The sequence below is a fragment of the Chlorocebus sabaeus genome, chromosome 21 (assembly GCF_047675955.1).
Source record: "Chlorocebus sabaeus isolate Y175 chromosome 21, mChlSab1.0.hap1, whole genome shotgun sequence".
NCBI lineage: Eukaryota > Metazoa > Chordata > Mammalia > Primates > Cercopithecidae > Chlorocebus > Chlorocebus sabaeus.
In genome coordinates this window covers 62107856-62132031 of record NC_132924.1, presented here as the reverse complement: position 1 = coordinate 62132031, position 24176 = coordinate 62107856, and the positions used below count along the sequence as shown (strand labels likewise).

Here is a 24176-nt window from a genome sequence, read left to right as displayed (position 1 = left end):
GTAATTAAAGGGATAGTCCGTGACGTGGATGTTCAAGAGGTGGGAAGGAAGACTGGACGACTATGATTAGAGTCTGCTTCAGGGTAGAGGGCTTACCTTTTATTATCTTTGTGCCACAGGGCTTGGCACTATGCCTGATGTGTAGGTGTTCATTATATGATGATTTTGTGAAGCAAAGATGGAATAACTATCAAATAGGATGTTAAGAGTAAGCTCTAAGGTTAAGAGGGAAAAGTAATGATTACATTATAAATACTAAGGATACAGAGGAAGCAAAGAGGAATAGAAGGCAAATAAGGATTTAAAAAAAACTGGTAAAACATACCCATTTAACTTTAATTGAATGTCATTTGATTACAAATTAAACGTAGTAAACTGACAATATGTATTTGATATTAAACTTCTTTATGCTAGTAAATATTAGGTATTGAAATCAAACCTATTTTTTAACCATAAAAATATAGGACTTTTAATATGCCCCTTGTCTAGACCAACTGAACTTTATTTTACTTTAATTTGAAGTTTGTATTGGATAAACTCTGTTGTGGTATCTTAATAATCAGATACCAGATTTTTACTGATTAAAATAACTATAATTGAATTTTCTTTTTGAATATTTTACTATTCATTGTAGTATTAACATTTAATAGTATAAGTTAACTGATACATTGCATGCATAGGGATTTGTGTGCGTTAATTAAGGACTGTCATGTAAGTGTTCTTAAACTGAAGAGCTAATTGATTAAAAATTGAAAATATTCAAATGAGAACGTGCTGAGAAAATATTTCATGGGAAAATGGATCAGGTGAAGATTTGTGAGCAAGAAACTATGAATGCCTTTTAGGTATGAATGATAAGGGGTTAAATAAGCATTTAAGACTTATATGCTTATATGTCCTATCTGTGTGTGGATCTGGAACGGCTAAGCTGCTACAACAACTAAGAACAGACATGATTATGTGAGTTATGTAATCTTATGTGATCAGAATAATTCTTCCCAAATGAAATTTTGATTGCTGTTTCCCTGCTTATGACACCCTGTTGCCTACAAGATGACACTCAACACAGGCAGGCACACAAGACCCTTCATGATTGCCCTTTGTCTTGCTATCAGCCTTATCTACACTTCATTTTTCACCTGTGCTCCTTCCTTCTCCCCCACTTTCCCCAGATTTCTTGTAGGGAATTTTCTGTATTCCCTTAAGTATGTTGTAATATTTTCTACCTCATTTATTTGCTCAGGCTGCTCTTTCTGCCTAGAAATCCTCTGACATTACGAGGTCCTTAAAATATAACATGAAAAATTTTAATGGTTTCTTTGGCATCATAGCATGTGTATTAAAAGTAATAAACAATTGAAATGTATATTCTCTACCTTGGTAACAATGGGTAAGAGTATAGAAATGATTCATTCTTATGTTCATTCAACAAATGTTTACTGAGCGTCTACTATTTACCAGACAGAGTTCTTGACTCTGGAGATTTGAGATAGAGCAAGATAGACAAATCTCTGCCACCAGAGAACTTTTACACAAGTGGGGATGGCAGGTAGATAATAAACAGATATGACCAGGCTGAATTTCTGAGGAATATAAACAAAAGCAAGGAAAGGGGAAGAAACGGATGGGAGGTAGGTATTGATAAATGTTCAGGGAAGGCATTTCCGAGAAGATGACATGTGAGTGTAGATGTGAAAGAAGGGAGGAAGCAAACTATGGGAATATCTGGAGGAAGAATATTTCAGGAGAAGGGGGCAACAGCCTTGAGTGTAGAGAGCCTAGTGTTCTTAAGGAAAAGGAAGGAGTTCAGGGTGGCTGGAGTGGAATGAACAAAGGGTCTAGGGGAGAATGTCAGAGAGGTCGTACCTTGCTGGTCATGGTTGAGATGTGGCAATTTACTCCAAGTCAGAAGCTGTTTGAGGTTTTGAGCAGGATGGTGATAATTTAAAAAACCCTGCCTGTTGTGTAGAATGTAGACTGTATCGGGAGGAAGAATGTGAGAATAGCAGCAGAAAGACCAGTTAGGAGGCTGTTGTCATCATCTAGGTGAGATGTGATGGTCGCCTATACTAGGATAGGAGCAGTGGAGCAGCTGAGTAGTGGGATTTGAATATGTTCTGAAAGGAGAGCCAAGGGAACTAGCTGCTGGAGTGGATATAGGGTAACAGAGTACAATCAAGGTTTCTCAAGTTTTCGACTAGAGAAATTTGAGTGACTTAAAGGTAGGATCATATTGAGATGGGGGAATATTGGGAAGAGGAGCAGCGTTTTTGAGAGGTTATGGAATCAGGAATTTGATTGGGTTTTGTACTTTTTTTTTAAAAACAGAGGCGGGCTCTGTTGCCCAGACTGGATTGCAGTGGCACAACCTCGGCTCACTGCAACCTCCGCCTCCCAGGTTCAAGCGATTCTTGTGCCTTAGCCTCCCTAGTAACTGGGATTACAGGCACACACCACCATGCCTGGCTAATTTTTGTATTTTGGCCAGGCTGGTCTCAAACTCCTGGCCTCAAGTGATCCCCCACCTCAGCTGTTTTGTACAGCTTAAGATTCCTTTTATATATCCTAAAGGAGTTGTCACGTAAGTATTTGGATATGTGAGTCTGAGGATGAGGGAAAGGTAGGACCTGGAGATACAAAATTGGGAACCCTCAGTTTACTGATGGTACTTAAGCAAGAGGATAGGATAAGAGTCACCTAAAGAGGGGGTATAGGCAGAGATGGCAAGAGGCCCAAGGTCCCCATCCTGGGACACATGCCTTTATAGGTTGGGAAGGGAAGAGTGTCCAGCAAAGGATTCTGAGGAGGCAGAGCCGGTGAAGTAGGAGGAAAACTACGGGGTTATGGTATTTGGAGTCAAAGTGAAGAAAGAGTTTCAGGAAGGAGGAGGTGATCAGTTGTGTCACATGCTGCTGAGAGGTTCAGATGAGGTCTGGGAATTGCCCACTGCTATTGCCATTGAGGAGGCTTGCTGACCTTTAGTGGAGTGGAGAGGACAGAAATATGATTAAAATGAGTTTAAGAATGAATGGACTGAGGAAGTGGAACCAGTTGGGATCCTCTTTTTGAGGAATTTTGGTATGAAGAGGAACAGAGAAATGGAGTTGCAGCTGAGAAGAGTTCCGAATCAAGGGAGATTTAAAGTTGGAGACAACTTTGGGAATAATGACAGTTTTATTCCCCTTTTCTTCTTTGTTAAAAAGGAGACATGCCTTACCTGAGGAAATTCTTAGCTTTAATCTTTACAGTCGCTATAAACATGAGAAAATTGTCATTTAAAGAGATAGCACTTTTTGCATTGTGGTGTTTAAAAAATCTTTATTTTTCTATTTTTTTTTTTTTTAGAGATGGGGTCTTGCTGTGTTGGCCAGCCTAGTCTTGAACTCCTGGCCTCAAGCAGTTCTCCTGCCTTGGCGTCCCAAAGTGCTGGAATTACAGGTGTGAGCTACTGCACTTTGCCTAAAAAATCTTTTTATAAAGCATCAGATTTCAGTGCAGTTACAGTGTGCTTTCTTCCTTTAGCTTTTTGGATGTTACATAGTACCTTTGAATTATATGGAGCTGACCTGCCCCGTGTAAGATTTTCTATAAACCTAGAAGTAATTTCAGAATAAAAATTTTACACAATTATATGTGTAATTGGTGAAAGTTCTGTTACTCTAATTCTTTTAGAATATCTAAATAGTATTAAAAGAATCAAACAACTTTTCCAAGTAATTACTTCCACTTGAAGTGTTGCGGCTGGGCGTGGTGGCTCATGCCTGTAATCCCAGCACTTGGGAGGCCGAGGCAGGCGGATCAGGAGGTCAGGAGATTGAGACCGTCCTGGCTAACACGGTGAAACCCCCGTCTCTACTAAAAGTACAAAAAATTAGCTGGGTGCGGTGGCTGGTGCTTGTAGCTACTCAGGAGGTAGAGGCAGGAGAATGGCGTGAACCCAGGAGGTGGAGCTTGCAGTGAGCCGAGATCACACCACTGCACTCCGGCCTGGGCGATAGAGCAAGACTCCGTCTCAAAAAAAAGAAAAACAAAAGACGTGTTGCATGGGTATGCCAATTTAAAAAAAAGTACTTAAATACTTAAAGAAAATTAGCTGATTCATGGTACTTGATGTTTTACTCGATGTTTGTTCTGATAGGATTAATTCTAGTTAAAATTATATTGTTCTGATGCTACATTTTATATAGTATGGTGATGGGTTTTTCTGAGTGGTATTTAACATGTGGATAGATTCTTTATATATAGATAATATGCATCATGGGTTATTCACCAAATTTTAATAAGAAAACCAATTATTTGTGCATGTTTTGAAAGCTGATGCCTCAGAATTTTATTCCTTCTTTGATCAGATAGAACATTTTGTTTAGTAAAATTTCGGAAGACAAATTCCTGCTTCCTGATTGGCATCAGTTATCTTACAACACCCCCAATTTTTTTGGAAATATATGCCTGCCAACTGTGTATTTGAAGAGGTATTTGCTTGCTTTGGCAAAATTGACTCTTGATGAGTGTTCCCCTCTTCTAGCATTTGCTACTCACTAAATTTTCCTTGTGTGTGCTGATGGTGATAAAATCTCTTGTCATCTTTCTAATCCGTTTGGTAAACCTTATCTTTGATATTTCATTAGGTAGCCATGGGTTCTCAGTTCTGTCTTGACTCTTACCCTGCAGCTTTGTAGTTACAAGGGGAAATATGACAGTGAGAAAGGAAGAAAATCCACAGAGAGAGAAGAGAGGCTGTGCGCTAAACTTTCTCATTAAAACTTTCAAATAGCTCCTTCCACCTTTAGTCAAAGGAAATATCAAGAAGTCCTGTGGGGTAACTCCTATGGCTGTTTAAGAAGTGTTTGAATTTTATGGAATAGTGCAAAAGCATATTGCAATGCCAATAGAAACAGAAATACTGGAAAAGGGCCGGGCGCGGTGGCTCAACCCTGTAATCTCAGCACTTTGGGAGGCCGAGACGGACGGATCACGAGGTCAGGAGATCGAGACCATCCTGGCTAACACGGTGAAACCCCGTCTCTACTAAAAATACAAAAAACTAGCTGGGCGTGGTGGCGGGCGCAGGGAGGCTGAGGCAGGAAAATGGCGTAAACCTGGGAGGCGGAGCTTGCTGTGAGCTGAGATCCGGCCACTGCACTCCAGCCTGGGTGACAGAGCGAGACTCTGTCTCAAAAAAAAAAAAAAAAAAAAAAGAAATACTGGAGAAGACTCAATAGGAACTGATAAAATTAGGGGGTGACTGAGAAAATGAGCCTGACAGCCCATGGCTGATACAGAAGAAAGTGCCAGACTGATCTGAACCAAGAGAACCAAGACGAGTATAAGCCCTCCTGCAGAAGTACAGGACACAGGATGGGAGTCTGTGGTTCCTAACAGCTTAGTGCCTGATCACACTTAAACACACATTATGCTTATCACTGGATTGCAATAGCCCTTTCTTTACTGAGCACTATTCTAAGTAGTTTGTACATCATTTAGCCCCACAGCAACCCTATTAGGTATAGGAACTATTCTAAGTATTCTCATAAGATTGGTAGCTTGCACAAGGCCTGGATCAAGAACACAAATTTGTCTGATCCTTGAACTTAACATTCGTCTTCATCTAGCTGTTCTGTATCTGCCTTTATGTTGAAGTTAGTGCCCCAGTGCACCTTTTTATATGGCTTCATCTATGATGTTTTCTTTTTCCTCCTTATCAAACCTGTTTTAACACTTAAGAGTTCTGAGTTAAATAACCTTGGTGGGTGTGGCAGGAAATCTCTGAAACAAGGTGGATCCATGCTACATTGTGATTCCTTGCAATCAGGTGGTCCTGCCGGGGCTGCAATTACTAGGTGCCCTTAGAAGGAACTAGTTATGATGGGGCCAGGCAGAAAGTACCTCTATGTTTTATGTGAGCTGAATTTTCCCTAAATGATTAAGAGAAACAGTGGTTATTGAGGGAATCAGGTGCTTCAGGGGAGGATTGATAAAACTAAGTTAATCTATTAGGTTTTTGTATTGTGATGAGTAAAACTTTACTTTCCCTAAATTACAATAAATATTGGGGAGATGATGAGAGAGGTGTAAAGATAGTCTCCAAGTTCCTGGTGACTAGCTGTTGTAACAGTCCCCAAAGCTATATTTTTCTTAACATAGGTGGGAAAAAAGTTTGGTTGTCTGTGTCCAGGGCAACTAGGAAAAAACACGTCTTTTTTTTTTTTTTTTTTTTTTTTGAGACGGTGTCTGGCTCTGTTGCCAGGCTGTAGTGCAGTGGTGCAATCTCGGCTCACTGCCACCTCTGACTCCCTGGTTCAAGTGATTCTCCTGCCTTAGCCTGCCGAGTAGCTGGGATTTTAGGCATGCACCACCACACTCAGCTGATGTTTGTATTTTTAGTAGAGACGGGGTTTCATCATGTTGGCCAGGATGATCTCAATCTTTTGACCTCATGGTCCGCCTACCTCAGCCTCCCAAAGTGCTGGGATTACAGGCATGAGCCACTGTGCCTGGCCCGATAAAACACATCTTTGAACCGTATGTTCAAAGTGTACTTGGAGTACTTGGCAGTGTACTTGGAGACCCTGGAGTCCATCCAGATAATCTACCAGAGAGAAGAAAAGAACCCTTATTCATAAAGGTTCAAATTACAGAAATCGTTCAAATCTTCTAGGCTATGCTCCTATGATATTACAAAAGTTCTTTGTTAAATTATCAAATTACATCCATATATAGATAGTAACTCTGGTGCTAAGAGTGATCATTGACAGTCTGTGGATATACATGTTCCTCCAACCCCCAGCATTTTACTTATTGAATTCTCTGTGACTCTGGTATTCAGAATTTGATTACCTAAAGTGAAAATCTGCCAATTTTGCTTGATCTGTCATTCTGAGGCCTCCTCAACTTGAACTCCCATAGTATGACAATTATTTTCATATTATTTTTATTTGTATAAGTATCTGTGAGAACAGCAGTTGTGTCTCATTCATCTTTATACCTCCTATAGTGATTAATACAAAGCTCAATAAATGGTTGGTAAATGAATAGAACATGGAAAAAATCCCTTAGCAGTAAAATACAGAAAATGTAGTTTACTTTACAGTGTCTTCTTAGCACTTTCTTTACATATTCCACAAATCCCTAGTGTATTTCTGTGGCTTTTTCCAAAATCCCCTCAATATTACTTCTTTAATTTTTAATAACCCTTTTTCCTTCTGGCCAGAAGCCTTTAAAGGTCAGGATCGGTACAACAAACCACTCTCAGTTTCATATTTTTTTATGACATTTCTTAGCTACTTATGTGTGGTAGTATGTACCAACAATTTATAGATCGTATCAATAAGGATAGTCAGTTTATTTCCCTTTAGGTACTGTGCCTAAAATTTGAGCATGTGCTACCACAGCAACTTGGATGTCTGGTTAAACTAATTGGTCAAAGCATTCAGGCTTCCTGCAGGCTCAGATAACTGATCAGTAGCTAATATTTTATGGCTTTCCCCTAAAAATTATAAGAATAAAAAATTTTAATGGTACTCAATTTAGTACAAATTTTTATATAGTTAGGTGTGTAAAGTAGCTTTGTAAAAACCTTGACTGCTATTAAACCCATCCTTTCCTACCATTATATAAACATCTACCTTATATTTCCCTTTCCTAGAGCTTAAAACAAGACATCTATTAAGTTATTTTCTTTACTTCTGGTGTTAGTGGTTCACAGTAGCTCTGTGTCCTTTCTGTACATGTATCCCCATGTGTACTAGCACTCTTGATTATAAGGAGCTGAAAATCAACTTGAAGTGGCTAAAGAAAGAAATAGATTTGTTGGGAGGAGAAGTATTGCAGAATAGAAACAAGAGCTGAACAACTATGCTTTAGAAAGTCAGGCAACCAGCAGAGCTAGAACCTCAGCGGGTGCTACCTCCATGTTATCAGTGCTGTCTGTCTCTATGTTACCCGCATCTCTAATTTTACTACTTGATGGCTTTAGGATCTGAGTTGAGCTTCTTCACAGGTTGAGAGACACTGCCACTGGCTGCTTCTAAGCGGATGCTTTCTCTGCTTTGCTATCATCAAGCAAAGGTAGCACAACTGAGGGGAGGGGCACAACTGAGCTCTGGCTGAAAAAGTCCCAGGGAAGGATTACTGTAAGTTGGATTCCTTGTCTGTTCCTGGATAAGGTGCAACCCTCCCTAGACTGCAGTGGATGGCATGGGGTGGAAAAACCATTCCCCAGGAAGGAGAAAAAATGTGCTGGCCATTCCAAACAATTCGATTCTACTTCTTTTTAAGAAACAGGAACCTATACTGTTTTAATAACCACTCAGGGAAAGCATTCCACAAGGAATGGCAAAAAGGATTCAACTAATATTTGGGTGCTGCTGTTGTCATGATGTTACTGAATACAAAAGGGTTGCAGAGTAGGTTAAAGCATTTCAGAGTTGTTAATATCCCTGTGACTTATGCATGTTTGTAAGGAACCTGATTTCACTGTCACCCCAGTGATACTGAACTGTTAAATGATCATATGATGAAATCTTCCTTAGCCAAAAAGCCTTTCTGGGTTTTCTTTCTGTTGTTGGAGAGTGATGCACACATGGTTTTGGAATCTGAATTGTATCAGTATTAGCTTGAAAAGGCAAATACTAAAACAATGCCACAGGAAAGTGAGTTAAATTATATAGGGATATACATTTTAATTTCAATTTTTAGTATCTTCAGTTGGTTATCCTTTGCTTGTCCTAAGTATTTGTTGTTGAACGTCCAGCACTGTTAACCGTTCTTTCCCAAGGGCCTGCTTCCTATTTTATTAGGTGTATGTAGAGTGAGACAAAAGAAGTATATTACTTAACAAATACTTTTTATTTGAGTATTTTCAAGTACATACTACATAAGTGACAAAGGTTTTCTAGATTTAAAACTATCAAATGTAATTAAAAATTATTTCTGTATGTTTATTTGACAGGCTCTTTTAAGAGGGTTTTCTTCCTTTTGAGGTTTTCCTGATTTTTCAAACTAAGTGAAATTTTGGAAAGCTGGGACAAAGTCTCTAAAAGCAATAAAGCTCACTTATACCCCTGAACTAGAATTTATTTTTTCCTTTTCAGAGTTGATACAAAAACCTAGGTCTAAGTTTTTACAAATGAGACTTAGCTTCTTAAGCAGTTTTTTGATAGTCATGGGATTGTAGCCTCTGTCCTCAATGGCATTTTGACATCAGGAAGAGAGAAAATCCTCACATCTTCTCTCAGTGCCATTTGCCTTTCTTCTTGATGCTACCCCAAGGATTTTGTGTCTGCCGTTGAGGTCTTATAATTTAATTCACATTTCTCAGATCATATTAGTGCTGTACATTTGGAACTCTGTGATACTGTTATTTCGTGGATGTGGTCATAATAAAATCACTTTTACATCCAGATCTTCTCCATACTCACACTTAAGGCATGACACCACATCAGAACTCCAGTTGTGTTTCTGCTTAGGGTGTAAAAATGAAAAACTGCGCCATGCCCCATGTGAATGCCCATGCATTTTAGATATCACCTGAATAAATAATAAATACATAAATGTGCATGTGTATGTATGTAGAAACCATATGTATGGTTGGTATATAGAAAACCAATATCTGTTTTAATGCAGATACAAGTCTTTTGAAACAAGGGTTTGTAATTGAACTAATGGGGAAGCAAAAACTGAGATGCAGACAAATTATCATCCAGGATAATTGAGGGCATACAACCAGGAAACACAACATGTAGGGAGGAGGAAATTTATTTCATGGAAAGGAGTAGACTGAGCCAGGAGCGGTGGTGCACACCTGTAATCCCAGCTCTTTGGGAGGCCAAGGAGGGTGGATCACTTGAGCCCACGAGTTTGAGACCAACCTGGGAAATATGGCAAAACCCTGTCTCTACAAAAAATACAAAAATTAGTTGGGCATGGTGGCGTGCACCTGTGGTTCCAACTACTCGGGAGGCTGAGGTGCTGAGTGGGAGGATCACTTGAAGCTGGGAGGTCCAGGCTGCAGTAACTCATAATCGTGCTGCTGTACTTCAGCTTAGGCAACAGAGTGAGACCCTGTCTCAAAAAGAAAGCAGTGCCCTGAAACCAGATTTTTTTGAAAGCCAGGCAAAAATAAGATTTTTTTTTTTTAAATGATAGTCTGCATCTACCAGTTTCTGTTATAGAGTCATAATTGTCAACTTTCCATGCTGCTTCTTGACAACCTTAACAATCTGAAGTTCCCTTGCTATAGCTCTAGCTTTGGATTTTTAATTTCCAACTTAGATGAAGTTCATAACAAAACATTTTTCACCTTCTGCAGTTCATAGGGATCAGCACAGGATTTATCTTTAGCCAAGACATATGATAGCATCCATTGTATGCAAAATTGTATCAGCAATGTAGGGAATGCAGAGATGAAGAAAATATGGCATGTTTGTGTGTTTGTTAGGATTGTTTTGTTTTTATTAGTGTTCCGGATGTGTAGGTTTTGAATGATCTTCCTCAATATCATTTTCCACATAAGTTCTTTGGTTTTTAGGGTGTAATTTAACAGAATGTAAAGTTTTACTGGGAACAGATTTATTGGGTTTTGGTAGAATCACCTATGTTTACTGATTAAATTAGTTCCTTTTTTCCCCTACAGAATCAAGAAAACACTCAAAATTGTATAATATTAGGAGGAAAATCTCAACATTACCATGCAATGTCATGTATGACATATGGATAGGTTTGGTGTTGTGGTTAAGAAATGGCTGTTACACGTTCAGTTCAGATTCCTCCAGAATTTCACGGTGTTTTGGGAAAGTATTTTAGATAAGTGACATTTCTTCAAATATATAAAATTGTAAGTAATGAGTGACAGAAGAGAATTAAGTCATAAAGTTTTTAGGGTTCACAAAAAGGTTGGGGTTTAGGCTTACTAAAAAGAATGAACATTTAAAAATCAATAACATGAAATTTTACCATAAAAATGTACAGCATAAAATAGATTGCTAATATATTACTAAATATAATCTATTTTTAAAAAGAAAGAAGTTGCTAGGGTTATATGGAATTGTAATCATTTGAAAACCAGCTTATTTTTGGAAAATTTCTGTTTCCTTTATTACTTTTGAAAATAAATTTACAGTTTTTTTCCTTTCTTTTAGACTTAAAATTTTAATGAAACTAATTCATAAAGTAGCTGATTATTATAGTTAGATTTGTATATATAAAGTACTCTTTTCTTCCCTCATATTTAAAATTTTCTTAGTGTTTCTTTTTCTTTGTTCAGTTAAAAAAAAGTGTTTTCCCTTCACAGGCTTTTGGTAGGAAAGAAAAAAAAAAAAAAAGATCAAGACAGAATAAAAGTAATTCTCTGTCCCTTTCTTCAATTCTTTTTCCCAGGCTTTAAAAAATTTTTTGTTTGGCCCCACCTGTCCGTCAGACCCTATTTATGTGAAGATCAGTTATCTGGCAGCCTCTTGTGTCTGAGATAGCTCCAGGAAGGTTGACATGAAACAAGGGTTTCTGAGTACTGCAGAGCCTGTGGAATAAGACCTACATGTTTTCCACTCAGGAGAAAGCTCCTGGTTCTGCTTTGAACTCACCTGTTGACTCAAGCCATTCACACACTGTTCCAATAAGCCTGATTATCTAGTTGCCCAATATGGGGATGGCTGAGGAAGCCTGTAGCAAGACTGAGGAGTGTGTGGTGATATTAGAAGGAGAAACACATGTAGGGTCATAATAAGGCAATTTTGATGGTAAAAAGAGAATGAATCATAAAAATGAAGCAGAAGAACACTTAGGTGTCAGGTCATTGAGATTAGGAGCCAGCTGGCCCTGTATGCCCACTGTTAAACCCTGAGGGCTGCCGCTGATGTTTATAATGGGCCCCATTAGCAGTTGAAGATCAGATTGTGTTTATTATAATCTATTTTAAAAGTCAGGGAAGTGCATACTACTTTTTAGAATTTAAAAAAGTCTCATATAAAGGCAGGCATTTCAAGGGATCAATTTTTGTTTACTCACAAAAATGACCTAGTAGATGTTAGTCTTGTTTTTCTCTCTGTCCACTGAGATTGTTTTTACAAGCCTTTTTGTCTCTTCTCTTTGAAGCTATAATTTTTATTTTAAGCTCTACTGTTGTTCTCTTATGGTATAGTTTCAGACACATCTCAATGGCCTCTAATAAAGATATTCTTAACACCATAGATTGTGAATCCTGTATGACATAATGATTAATTTCCTGCAGCTTTGCCCTCTCGCTGCTCTCTTTACTTCTGCTTTATAGTCAGACTTGTTGTCTACATGCTTGTTGACACTGTTATTTGCCCCTACCCATTCCTCAAGCTCCCCATCCATTTCCACTCTATGTCTGTCCACAGAATATGTTTGAACTTCTGTCATCAGCAACTCCACTTACTATTTATTTATTCAGCAAGTACTGAGTACTGTCCTAGGGGCTGGGGAAACACAGGAGAACAAATGAGAAGTCCATGCTCTTGAGCAGTTTACATTCTAGTAGGGGAGGAAGACAAACAAAGTAAATTAATGAACAAAAACAGTGTAATGTGATAGGGGAGGGAGGAGCAACAGCAGAGAAAAGCCAGAGAAGGACTCTGAAAAGGCAATACCTGAGGTCCAACTGAATAATGGGAGGGAGTCAGCCAAGGGGTTATCTGGGAAGAACATTCTAGGCAGAGAGAACAGCAAACATAAACATTCCTGAGGAACCAGCTTTGAGGAAAATAAAAATTGTCCATTGTGACCGAATCATAGTTGGATGGGTGCTGTGCTCAGATCCACTTGGTAGTGGGTGTGTAGGGTGAACAGAAGTCCTCCTTCTCCAGGTCTCAGTCAGTGACTGATCAGCCCAGGGATACAAAAGCCTGGCCCTCTTGTTTCACGGGAGACTAGTGCTGGGTGTAGTTTTTGTCTGAGGCCACATTCTTCCTTGGCTTTTCCCCTCCCTGTCCTGCCTCCTCATTTGTTTTCACTGAGAGCATGCCCTCAACAAATTGTAAGATCTGAGCCCAGCTCTGTTTCTAGGAAACCCTGACCTAGGCGTATAAGCAAACTTTTGATCTGTCATCTGAGCTCCAGACCCTTAGACAGCTGCCTATGCAACATGTCCACTTGGATGTTCAGAAATACCTAAAACTCAGTGTGTAAAAAATTGAATTTATGATAGTTTCCTCTTTTGCTCAAGTTTATATTCTTCCTGTGTTCACGCGTTTCTTTATGAACCAGCCTTTCACTAGTAATATGAGAGAATTCAGTATAGATTTTCCCTTTCCATTAGACTTCATGTCCAGTCTCTCAGCAGGTAACTTATGGTGAATGCCTCTTACCTCTGTTGTCTTTCCACCCACATTTTCATGGCTTTAGTTCAGGGCCTTGTCTGAAGCACTAGCTTAGCTTTCCAAGTGGCCTCTCCGCTTCCCTTCCTTCATCTCTCCAATCCATTTCTACACCATTACTCTGTTGTAAAATGAAAAACCTCATCCAGCTACTGTTCTGCCTCTAGTCCTGTAGGGCCTTTCTATTGGATTAAATGGCAACTTCCTATAGGATAAAATTCCCAACTTTTTAGCATGGCTTACAGGGCCATTTCTGCCCGGGCATTGAGCCACCATTCCTCTGAGCCTTCACAATGGTGACCACTGTGGGTACGGCTTGGTTATTTCCTCATACAGCTTCCAGTTTCAGGCTTCATGCTGTTCCCCAAATGTCCTTCTTCTCCTGGGTAGTACTGGAAGCTTCAGCTTTAGGTACCTCCTCTGTGAAGTCTTTTTTGAGCCACCTAAGGAATATTGTTTATCCTTAATAGAGCACTCTCAAAATACTCATTTCAGTGTATTATAATCACTTGCTTTATTTCTAATCACTCAAGGCATTCATTGAAGGCAGGGAATATGACTCTTCACATTGCTGGGCACATTAACGTGTTTGCTGAATGAATAGATGAAAGAATAGAGGAGAAATGTTATTGTGTTTCTTGGTTTTTATACAAGATGTCTTAGTGAACACAAACATTTTACGAATGATAGGGGAAAGGGGATAGCCTAAGAAGAACTTTTAGCCCTAAAATATGGAGTTGGGAAATTCACTAATTTTTTAATGTTAATTTAATATTTGCTAAATGCCTAGCATTGTATTATGTGGTATTTAAATAATTTTGAAAAATGTAATTGGTGTGATTTATCAAGGGCCTTAAAATGGGGAAAACGCCGACAATACAAGAGAGTTTTATGAGGTGACATATGATTAAATCTTGAATGACTCAATAAGAAGTGCTGTTGGTTCTGAAAAAGGTGTCTTTTTGGGCTGGAGGGATAATCACAAAAATACCTCAGGTTCTTGAAAGACCTGTTGAAGTCTGTTCTGCAGAAATGATGCTCATATAATTCAATAGTTTTCAGATATTAAGGAGATAGCTTTCTCTTTTGGCTTTGTTGAAGATGAAAGTATGTAATATTTGTGTTTGAACAATAACTTTTTAAAAAGATTTTAAAGCTTTTGTGTTGCAGGAAAACAAAGTTGAATATCTTCATAGTGTCATTCAAAATAATGAAGGTGAAGATGGTTTGCAAGTGGGAGAAAGAAGAGATGATTCATTTAAACCAATTAGGATGTGAAGGGAAAACACTTTGCCTGAGGTTTCTCATCATCATTGTATACCCCAGTTTGGGGAGCTTTGGGAGTATCAACCGCTTATCATTGACACAGTAGTTACCTCCTCTTGTACTTTAATTTTTTAAATAAGTGAATATTTACAAGGTTAGATTTCATGCCTTTTTAAATTTCTTACCTAAGGTATTTCTCAGTTGTGTTGTTGTATCTTAATCTACTTTATATCCTTTCGTGATTCTGTGTACGGAGGACAGGAACTCCTTTAAAAAAGAATGGATCAACCATTCTCCTGTAGGGGTCGCTGTGAGAGTAGCAGTCTGGCATCCTTCCTTTGCCGCCTAGCACCTTGTGGCATGACTTGGCACAATTTGCCTAAGGATTGTGAGATCTGGCTTGTTTTGGTATTTTATTTTTCAGAGTGGTATGAGCTCTAAGTCCACCAAAAATTCTGCCAGCTCATAACTATGCATTCTTTTACTTTGGTTCTGTGTATGCTGCACCTGTGTTGTTGTTGTTGTTGTTTTTAACCATGTATTTGATGTATGGTTATTTTAGAGTTCTTATGCTCCATTTGCATATGACAAATATATACACATAGACACCATTTTAGCAGCTTTTGCAGCATGCATGATGGTGGCTGAAACTTGGCCTTCTATAGGATCCCAGATTATTATTTAATGGGGTTGTCACTCAGGACACTTACTGGCTTTCTCCAGTGCTCTTACAAAAATTGAATTGAGCATGATGAGGTGCATCCCCTTGATTAAATGTTTTTCCTCCTATGCAATCACCATTAGCTGTTTGGCTCCCATTCTGCATTCTTTTGAAGCAGCCCTACATTGCAAATCAATATCTTTCTGAAAAGACAGTGTGTTGTGAATTGCCTGGACAGCATATGCACGGATACTTTGGCTGCAATGCTGCTGCAGAGCCCGGTTACTCTGCCTTCCTGGGAACTCCACAGGCAAGTCCATCGTGTTTGGAAAAAAAAAAATTAGATTTTTTGGAGAAAATAATTGAGCTGTTAAAGCTATTGATAGTGAATGTTAGCATGTCCTTTGACATGTTTCTTCTGAACAGTTTTTGGTCTTATTCCACTGAGATTAGCTTCTCTTAGGATATTTCTGGGCTTTTTTTTTTTTTTTTTTTTTTTGCTTGCTTATGCATCCCCCTCTCTTGGTTGTAGTACGGCCGTACCATTTCAGCTTGCTAGTGCAGAAAGATGTGAATTCAGTTGCTGTATGAGCCTGGCCTGGTGCAAACACATTGCTAGAGACATGTTAAAGAGTTCCAGGTGAATCAAGCCTGAGGGAGACAACAGCAGAACGGTAAGACAGAGCATGCTTAAAATTATAGCAGGGGTTTTAATTTGGAGCATCTCGGCAAGTCTGAATCCTGACTCACTCATTTACAACTTAAAAAGGATTCATTTTATGCATGTCATTTTACTCACTTCCTTCTATTTAACTGCCAGAAACATCACAGATTGATAAAGGGGGTATTTAAATTAGGGATCTGACTGGAGGTTACTCATGGGAGAGTCTTTTGAGGCTCCCGAGGCTACTGCTCCTAGTTTGTAAACACCAGTAGCAGAGATAAGATGGGGAAAAGGTTTTACGACTGCTTCTTTGCCATATCTGAGTCTTATTCCTTCTGAAACTAGTCTTTATTTATTATAGCTGAAAGAGATCTTACAGATTGTTTTTGCCTGGCTATGCTTGGCTGAATGCCCTCTAAGTCAAGCAAGTGAAGGACGAGAGACTACTTTTTCCATTTGAGTAAACTGATGTCCATGAATTTAGCTGGATTGGATCTGAGTAGAATAAATATCTCTAATAAATTAGGGACCTGGGGCTTCCTCCCAGCTCATCCTATTTCCTTCCCTTTTGGATCACAGAAATGCATCTGCTTTAAGTGTGTGCTGCTGAGCAGAGGTCAGTGTGCTGGTATTTTGCATCATTACACCTGTAGTGGTTATGCTTTCATGTACAGAAGTGATGATTCTTCATGCAGTTCTGCTTGAAGTGCCGGCTCTGATAGTAGACTATTAGCATTTTGGATGCTAATGGAGAACCCCTGCATTCATGAAGGACCATGGTAGCAGACAGCCTACTCCAATGATGCTTACCTGCTTCTAAAGCAGATAAAATTGAGAGACAGGAATGTAAACCTTGACGTCTTCAGAGACTGAATTTTTGTTTCCTTTGTTAATTGTCACACAGTTGACATATTTGATGTGGTGGGGGTTTGAACTTGAAGGACGTGTTTTAATAGTGTTCGGAGTGAGACTAATAACATTACTTAGCCCTAGTGACTTTATGTGGATTCACCTGTTATTATATACATGCTGAATGTTAAGGATGTCAACATTTGATTTTTTGCTTTAAAAATATTCCACTTATGTATAGTTTAATTAACTTAGTCCTTTATGTAAAATGTAAATGTGTAGTTGGTGAATATTAAGAAAATCATCAGGAGCTTGCATGTTGGCTATAAGCCAGTTCTGTTTAATTTGTGACATAAGTAAATTTAAGAAAGATCACCTGATTAGTTGATAGGCTAATTGACAGAAATACTGGCAACTGTTGTGGTTCACTGTGAGTGAATTTCTTTAATGGTGCGGTGCTTCTATATTCACTGAACTATTTACTGTTGAGGTTGGACATTGATTTTTGGGAGTGAATATTTGGATTTTCTTCCAAAGATAGATCAAATTTACCTCTCTTTTTTAAAAACTTTTTTTTTCTGTTTAGAAGACGTTGCGCCCTGTGTTTACTGTTTCTTTTTCTGAGAATAATGTGTTTTAGCTATTTATATTTTTAGTTTTACTTTGTGTGAGTTGTGAGGATTTTTTTTCATCCTGTGACAGAAGGAATTGTAAATTTGCAAAAAGTAATTTTTAAATAGTAGAGCAATAATATGACTGCTTTTACAATCATGTGATATTTCTCTCATTCTGCAAATATTGATTAGCCACCTACTATGTGTAAAACATTGTAAGACCTGCTATATAAAGGAAGTATGGATGAAACAGTACCTTTTCCTGAAGGAACTTAGAAATAGTTATATTGGTATTTTCCCTTGGAATATGCCCTATTATGCTTTCTCATGGATAGTCAGTTTGGTGCTTTTTAATCCTCTTCTTTTAAAAAAGCATTTGTTTGTTAAACAAACATTTATGGAATCTATTGTGTAGTAGTGGTGAGTAAAACAGATGTGGTCATGGTTCTTATGGAACTTACAGTCTACTACTTTTTTCTTTTTTTCCATTGAGCCGAGGGTCTCACTGTGTTGGCCAGGTTTGTCTTGGGCTCCTGGACTCAAGTGACCCTCCTGCTTTGGCCTTCCAAAGTACTGGGATTACAGGCATTAGCCACTACTGCCAGCTACAGTCTACTTTTAAAAATACTTCAAAGAGAAAATATGTGGCAAGTTTTTTTTTGTTTGTTTTTTTCGTTTTGGTGATTATGAAGGAGATACTGTATGCTTTGATATTTTTTATTGTGGTAAAATATATATAACATGAATCTTGCCATTATTACCATTTTTAAGTTTATATTTCAGTGGCATTAAATATATTCATAGTGTTTGCAACCATCACCACTATCCATTTCCAGAACTTTTTCATCAACCCAAACAGAAACCTTACCCTGCTCTCATTAAGTAGTAACTACCCATTCCCCTTCTCCCTGTCCCTGGTAATCTTATTCTATTTTCTGTGTCTATGAGTTTGGTATTCTAAGTACCTCATAGTATATTAAATGGAGTCGTATGTATTTTTCCTTTTGTCTCTGCCCTGTTTTACTTAGCATGTTTTCAAGGTTCATCCATGTTGTAGCATGTATCAGAATTTCATTCCTTCTTAATGCATTCCTTGATTTTTATATAGGATAGACAGCAGTTTTTCCTCATCTGATGACATGAATCAAGCTCCTGTATGGACATCATAATAGATACTTTAAATATACTAAAATAGCCTATGGGAAAGGTCAAGGAATAAGGAATAGAAATGCACTGAGAGAAAGAGTTATGGATCTATTATATATTATTTTCATATATTTATGGGTGTATTATAATTGAGATGCTAAGATTTTCACATCAGTTTTTTGCTGATAGCAGCAATCAGCTGAAATAATTGGAAGCTGGGCCATAGCTTTTGTCATTATTAACGTTTGAACTTCACCCACTGTACTTCCATCTTCTTACTCTATTTTACTTCATAAGCAAAGACTGATCATGTTGAGGTCTTCTTACAGAGTCAGAGACTCTTAGAGCTGGCAGGTACTTTAGAAATTGTTATTTAATTGGTTCATTATCATTCACTAGCCAGTGTGAGAGGAAAACTCAGTCTCCTGATGCCCACTGTGGGCCTTCTTTCACTCCCCACCCCATTTTCAGTGGAAACAACCAGAAAACCCCAAGTATCCTCTGAGTTTGACAGAAATCGTAGAGGGTGTAAACTTGATGCTGTATTAAGAAGTTTTCCGCTGGATGAGGTAAGCCTAGCTTCATGAATATAGCTTTCTGTTTCTCAGATTTCTTCCTGATACTGCTTCCATAAATCCAGACGGTTTTTCTGAGGGGACCTTTTTTAGAAAGCCAAGTTAAGGCCTCAGTGCTGTTCATTTGTTTTCTATCGACCATTTTGACAGTTCTTAGACTGGGTCAGTCAGCAGTTTATATCCATGCTTTTAACTCACTATCCAGGGGACCCAACCATTTATAGAGGAGGAAGATTCAACATAGCAGTATCTAATACCTGAGCCTTCCAGCTAAGCCTGCTCCTTCTTAATGAGTCTTGCTTTCTGTCCCCCTATTTTTCTGTTATGGCCTGACTTTTATTATGAGACTAATTCAGAATCAGATTAATCAAATATATGTTAAATTTGAGTGGTAGGTTTGTGGGGAGAGAGGGAAGATGGGTCAGAAAACCTTAAACCAGTGAGCAGTTATTTTACACAGCTTTGGAAGTAGTATCTTTTTCTTTCTTTCTTTCTTTCTTTTTTTTCCATCAGGAAAGATAAGAGAGAATGAAGAGAAATGGAGAGAATTGTAGATAAAGTTGTTTTTTGTTTATTTCTGTCAGGATGTAAGTCCCAGGGGACATGTATGAAAGCCAACACAGTGGTCAAGAGCTTGAGCTTTGTATTCGGAGTCCTGTAATCAATCCCATCTCCTGTGTTTATTTTCTGTGGCCTTGGACATGTTACTTAATTCATGTGTGCCTCAATTTAACCATCTGTGAAATTGAGATAATATTATCACCTTTCTTATGAGGTTGTTGTGGAGATTAATTGGGAAGCTATTTTAAAGCATTTTTAATAGTAACTTACATAATAAGAGCTCAACAAAAGTTAGCCATCATCATCATTGTCATCTCATCTAGAAATCTTAATTTCCATCTCTTTTCTATCAGCTGCATTATATCTTGCCCAAGATCCTTCTGTAGTTTGATTATAGAGCATATGTAATTATTTCTTAGTGTTACTGAGTTTGAGTGGATAAAAGGAGTATGTAATAGAAAGCTCCAATATCCTATTTATCATCTGGCAGACTTTGGAAGGGTGAATGTTCTTTAGACTTACTTTTCTGCCCAGTTGATAACACATTTGCCCCAGCAGCTTATTCCTCAGGTAAATGAAATCTTGCTAAAAATACAAAGTTGACAGTGAAATGCTTCTGGAAGCACTGGAGTTTGTTTCCAGGTGACAGACAAACAGCAGGATGTGTGTATCCCATTGGTTTTCTCTATTCACCTTGCATCTCTTAGGCAAGATTTGGTATTGATTTTTCTCAGCTATAGGAAAGGTTTGCAGAACCAGTCTTCATGAAATCAGTTAGGAGTATTACTAATGGGTTACTGTCAAATTTATTATCACTGAGATTTTAGCTCTTTACAATAGATGAATCAATTGTTAAAGCAACATTGAAAGATACTTCCATTTTCTCCTCAAAGGTTCATTGTTCCCAGTGTTTCTCTTCATAAGCTCTGTGTGGTTAGTGACCCATATATGATTCTCTGAAAATGTTAAGAGCTTCAAAAGTCAATTCTATATTGAGTGATGCCCTGTATTTTCCTGAACTCTTTGATGGAGTTTGCAATCTGGATTTATTTTATAAGAAGAAAAACATTAAACTTTTCAACTTTATAACATCACTCTTGACATCAACCACTAAATTATTATCCAAACACTAATAATACATTCATATTTTATTAAAAAGGTGGTTATTGTAGATTTGGAGATGTATGTTGTATTTATATAGCCATCTGTTTCAGAGTAAGAAGATAGTACACAATTTTATTTCTCCTTTAGAGAAGGAATTTAAAAATATTTATACTCTTTATTTTAAAATGCTGTTCATATGGTTACCAGGGGGAAAGAATTCAGATCCTAAAGGATCAGTCATATCTCCAGTAGTGTTTTCTCTTCAGTTTTCATTTTTTAATGTTACTGCACCTTCTGGATGCTGTATCTTACATGAGGGACAGAATAGTGAGCTACAGATATTTGAAAGGTAGAGACATGAAGGAAGAACTGGCCTGGTTTAGTACAAAGAAGCCAGGGGTGGTTTAGTGAAACTCAAAAGTGAAACCAAACAGAATTCAGAAGGCACTTGAGACTGTCTTTTGCACGGCCTTTGAGACAAGTGAGCTTCTGCAGTCCCTGTGATGTTTAAAAATACCTCTCAAACACTAAGCATATGTGTATAGGTAGAAAGAGTCCTGGACCATATTATTGATTTCAAGTCTGTGAATCTGAGATCAGCCTCTTCTGTTTATTAGTAGTTAGTGCTTCTGACATGGTAGACATTTTTAGTTTTTAAATCAGGGGGGTTAACAGTCAGCCCCCTTTGCCAGCTTAGTTCACACTGCTACATGTTATGGGGTCCTTTGGAAATACACTCTGGTTTTCCATTCTCAGGTAGAACCCAAGGCAAAACCTAAAAAAGAAAAGCTATGTTTAAACCTGTAAATCCTGTGGGAGAGGGAGGAAAAGTTTTTATTTGCAGGAACAGAACAGACCTTTTTTTTTTTTTTTTTTTTTTTTCCCTAGAATAAGAGCTTTAAGGGAATAGTGTCTTGATGAAGAAACTAATTAGCCATGCAGTGTGAGCCACTTTGTGTAGCTTGATTTTTCTATTTTGTAGAGAATAGGTATTCCATTTCCCCAATGCAGCTATGGGAATTTTGTAGATTGGAAAACGCTGTGCTTTGTGGAATCTCAAAACAAAGTCACCCGCTTGCTGTGCTTGGAGCTTCTCATCTCCTGTGTCCCATTTCTGAGCCCTTTGGCTATAAATGTTTTAGTGAGGGGTGGGGTGAATATAGATATCAATTTTAATATTTCACCTCTTAACACATATCATTTGGTCATATGCTATGAATTCTGCACTCCTGACTCTGTCTTTTTTCCATGGTGACATTTTAACCAGCACGTAATTGTGGATGTCAACTGGAAGTCAGAAAATGTACATACTTTCTTCTTTCTCTTGTTGACCTTTTTGGAATATTTAATGTTTTTAGTGGAAACAGTGTCTGAAAGACATCTCATCTGGCTTTCCACATAATCAGAGTAGGATTTAATCTGGAGTGGGAAATGTTCAGTTATGCCATTTGGGCCAAAGGTTCCCTCACACACCGACAGCAAAGGAGGACCTGTTTTAGGATACATGGTACTCTTCACAAATGTAAGTTCCTTTTCAAATTTCTTTTCTGGATCTTGAGTTGACTTCCCTCTAAGTTTTACCTCCAAATCTACCAAATAAACCCTAGTAAGTAGTAAGCAAAGCTAGATTCTGAATTCAGTTCTGCTTAGGATAATTTTGTAGTAATTGTTTTTATAGATATGATGGCCAGCAGCAAAACAATGTTCCTATATTAGAGACACATACATCTATAAATTTCTATGCAGGAAGTAATGTCATATATGCTGCTATAACCCATGTATATTCTTTCTTCTCTACCTGTCACTCATTCCAATCCCATGGCTACTTAAATTCATAAACATATTGGATGTATATTATTGCAAATTTTGTTTCAGAGCTCAAAATATATTGAGTTATCTGATAACTACCATGAACTTTTGCGATGTTTGAGTAAATTTTTATCACTCATTATACACAGAGACTGAAATAAATTTTCCCTCCAAATTTGCCCTCTCTCACTATCACAATCTCTTATTTGACCATAACAACAGAATATATCATTACATGGTTTACAGCACCATGTCTCAATCTTCAAGGTGCACAGAAATCAGCCAGGGATCTTGTTAAAATTCAGATTCTGACTCGGTAGAACTGCAATCGGTCTGGGATCCCAGGTGATGCCAGTGCTGCCAGTCTGCAAGCAGCAAGGGGTTAACTTTTCCAGATGAAATTCTGGTCTGCAAAGCTGACTGCATTCTGAAAAACTTATACAGACAACTAACAATAGGGCTGGTAATTCTACCCTTGCTATGAGTGTTCATTAAAACTTTAGGTTAAATTTATCATTATGATTTGGACAAAATGAAGAACCTAGAGGTCAGAAAATATAGGCATCTACCTATGTGAGCCGTAAAAAAAGCTGTATCTCATCTGAAATGTGTAATTATCACAGAAGAGAAAGCGACTAAATAAAATTATTTTAGCAACATATACCAAAGGTTAAGCTTCTAGAAGGACTACCTAACATTCCATAATAGAATTAGCAAAACGGTTATCAAGCCTATTAATGGCAAGGATTGAAGTCCAGTAAGGGATGTAACAAAACTACAGTCACTGAAGCAGCATAAATGAATGTAGTGTCCTCAAGAGTCCTCCATTCAGCTGTGTCCACTAGCTGATGAATTCAGGATTTAAGTGAAATTAGGTCAGATGCCAAAGAAATCATGTAGTAGAAAAATAAGCATTTTAAAACTAAATTGCAATATTAGACATTGAATTCTGATGAATGGAAACATCTGGTAAAGTGTTTTCATGACTGGAAAACATCTCAACACAGAAGGTACCTTGTTTTTAATGTAGTTTCTCAGGACTAAGTTTTTTAAATGACCTATTTTTAGTTAAAGGGGAAAGCTTATAATTAGCAAAACAGTTCATCATTGAGTAAATTTTAACAGAACTATTTCATGCCCAGTCTTTTGTGCTTGGGGAACACTAAAGAAACAGAAGATATGGTTTGTGTGCTCAAGGTGTTTACAGTCTGGTCGTGGAATACAAACACGTGAGAAACAGTGCTCAGCAAAGACAGAGCTCCCCCCACCCACCAAATTAAACCAAGCACATGAAAACAAATTCTACAGTAACTTATATAAGAATATATGATAACGTATGTTTCAGTAACAAATTATAAAGTACAATCTAAAAATGATGTAGTTGGTAGTGAGGGCATTTTTGGTTGTGACAGTGACAGTGATATAAGGGCAGGACTAGCATTTAGTAAGAACCATGGTTGCCAGATGTTCTACAATGTGTACTGCTGTGCAAATGCTGTGCAAATGCTGCACCCAAATAATTTTCAGCCACAATGCCCAGGATGCCACCACTGAGAAACAGTTTCAGGATGTCAGAGTTAAGTAAAATCTGAA

At 37.9% G+C, this 24176-nt stretch overlaps 1 protein-coding gene across 3 annotated transcripts in view; it reads left to right on the top strand.

The window, feature by feature from the left end:
* Positions 1 to 24176, top strand: part of CDK14 (cyclin dependent kinase 14) — a 589453-nt gene that overhangs the window by 95633 nt on the left and 469644 nt on the right. Inside the window, exon 1 of one of the 3 annotated variants that reach the window (XM_007982232.3) lies at positions 15808 to 15935. The exons of the other annotated variants lie outside the window; for them this stretch is intronic. The gene's annotated coding sequence lies outside the window, so the exon portion shown is untranslated. Of the gene's footprint in view, positions 1 to 15807; positions 15936 to 24176 lie in introns of those variants that run through there. 3 annotated transcript variants of the gene reach the window in all.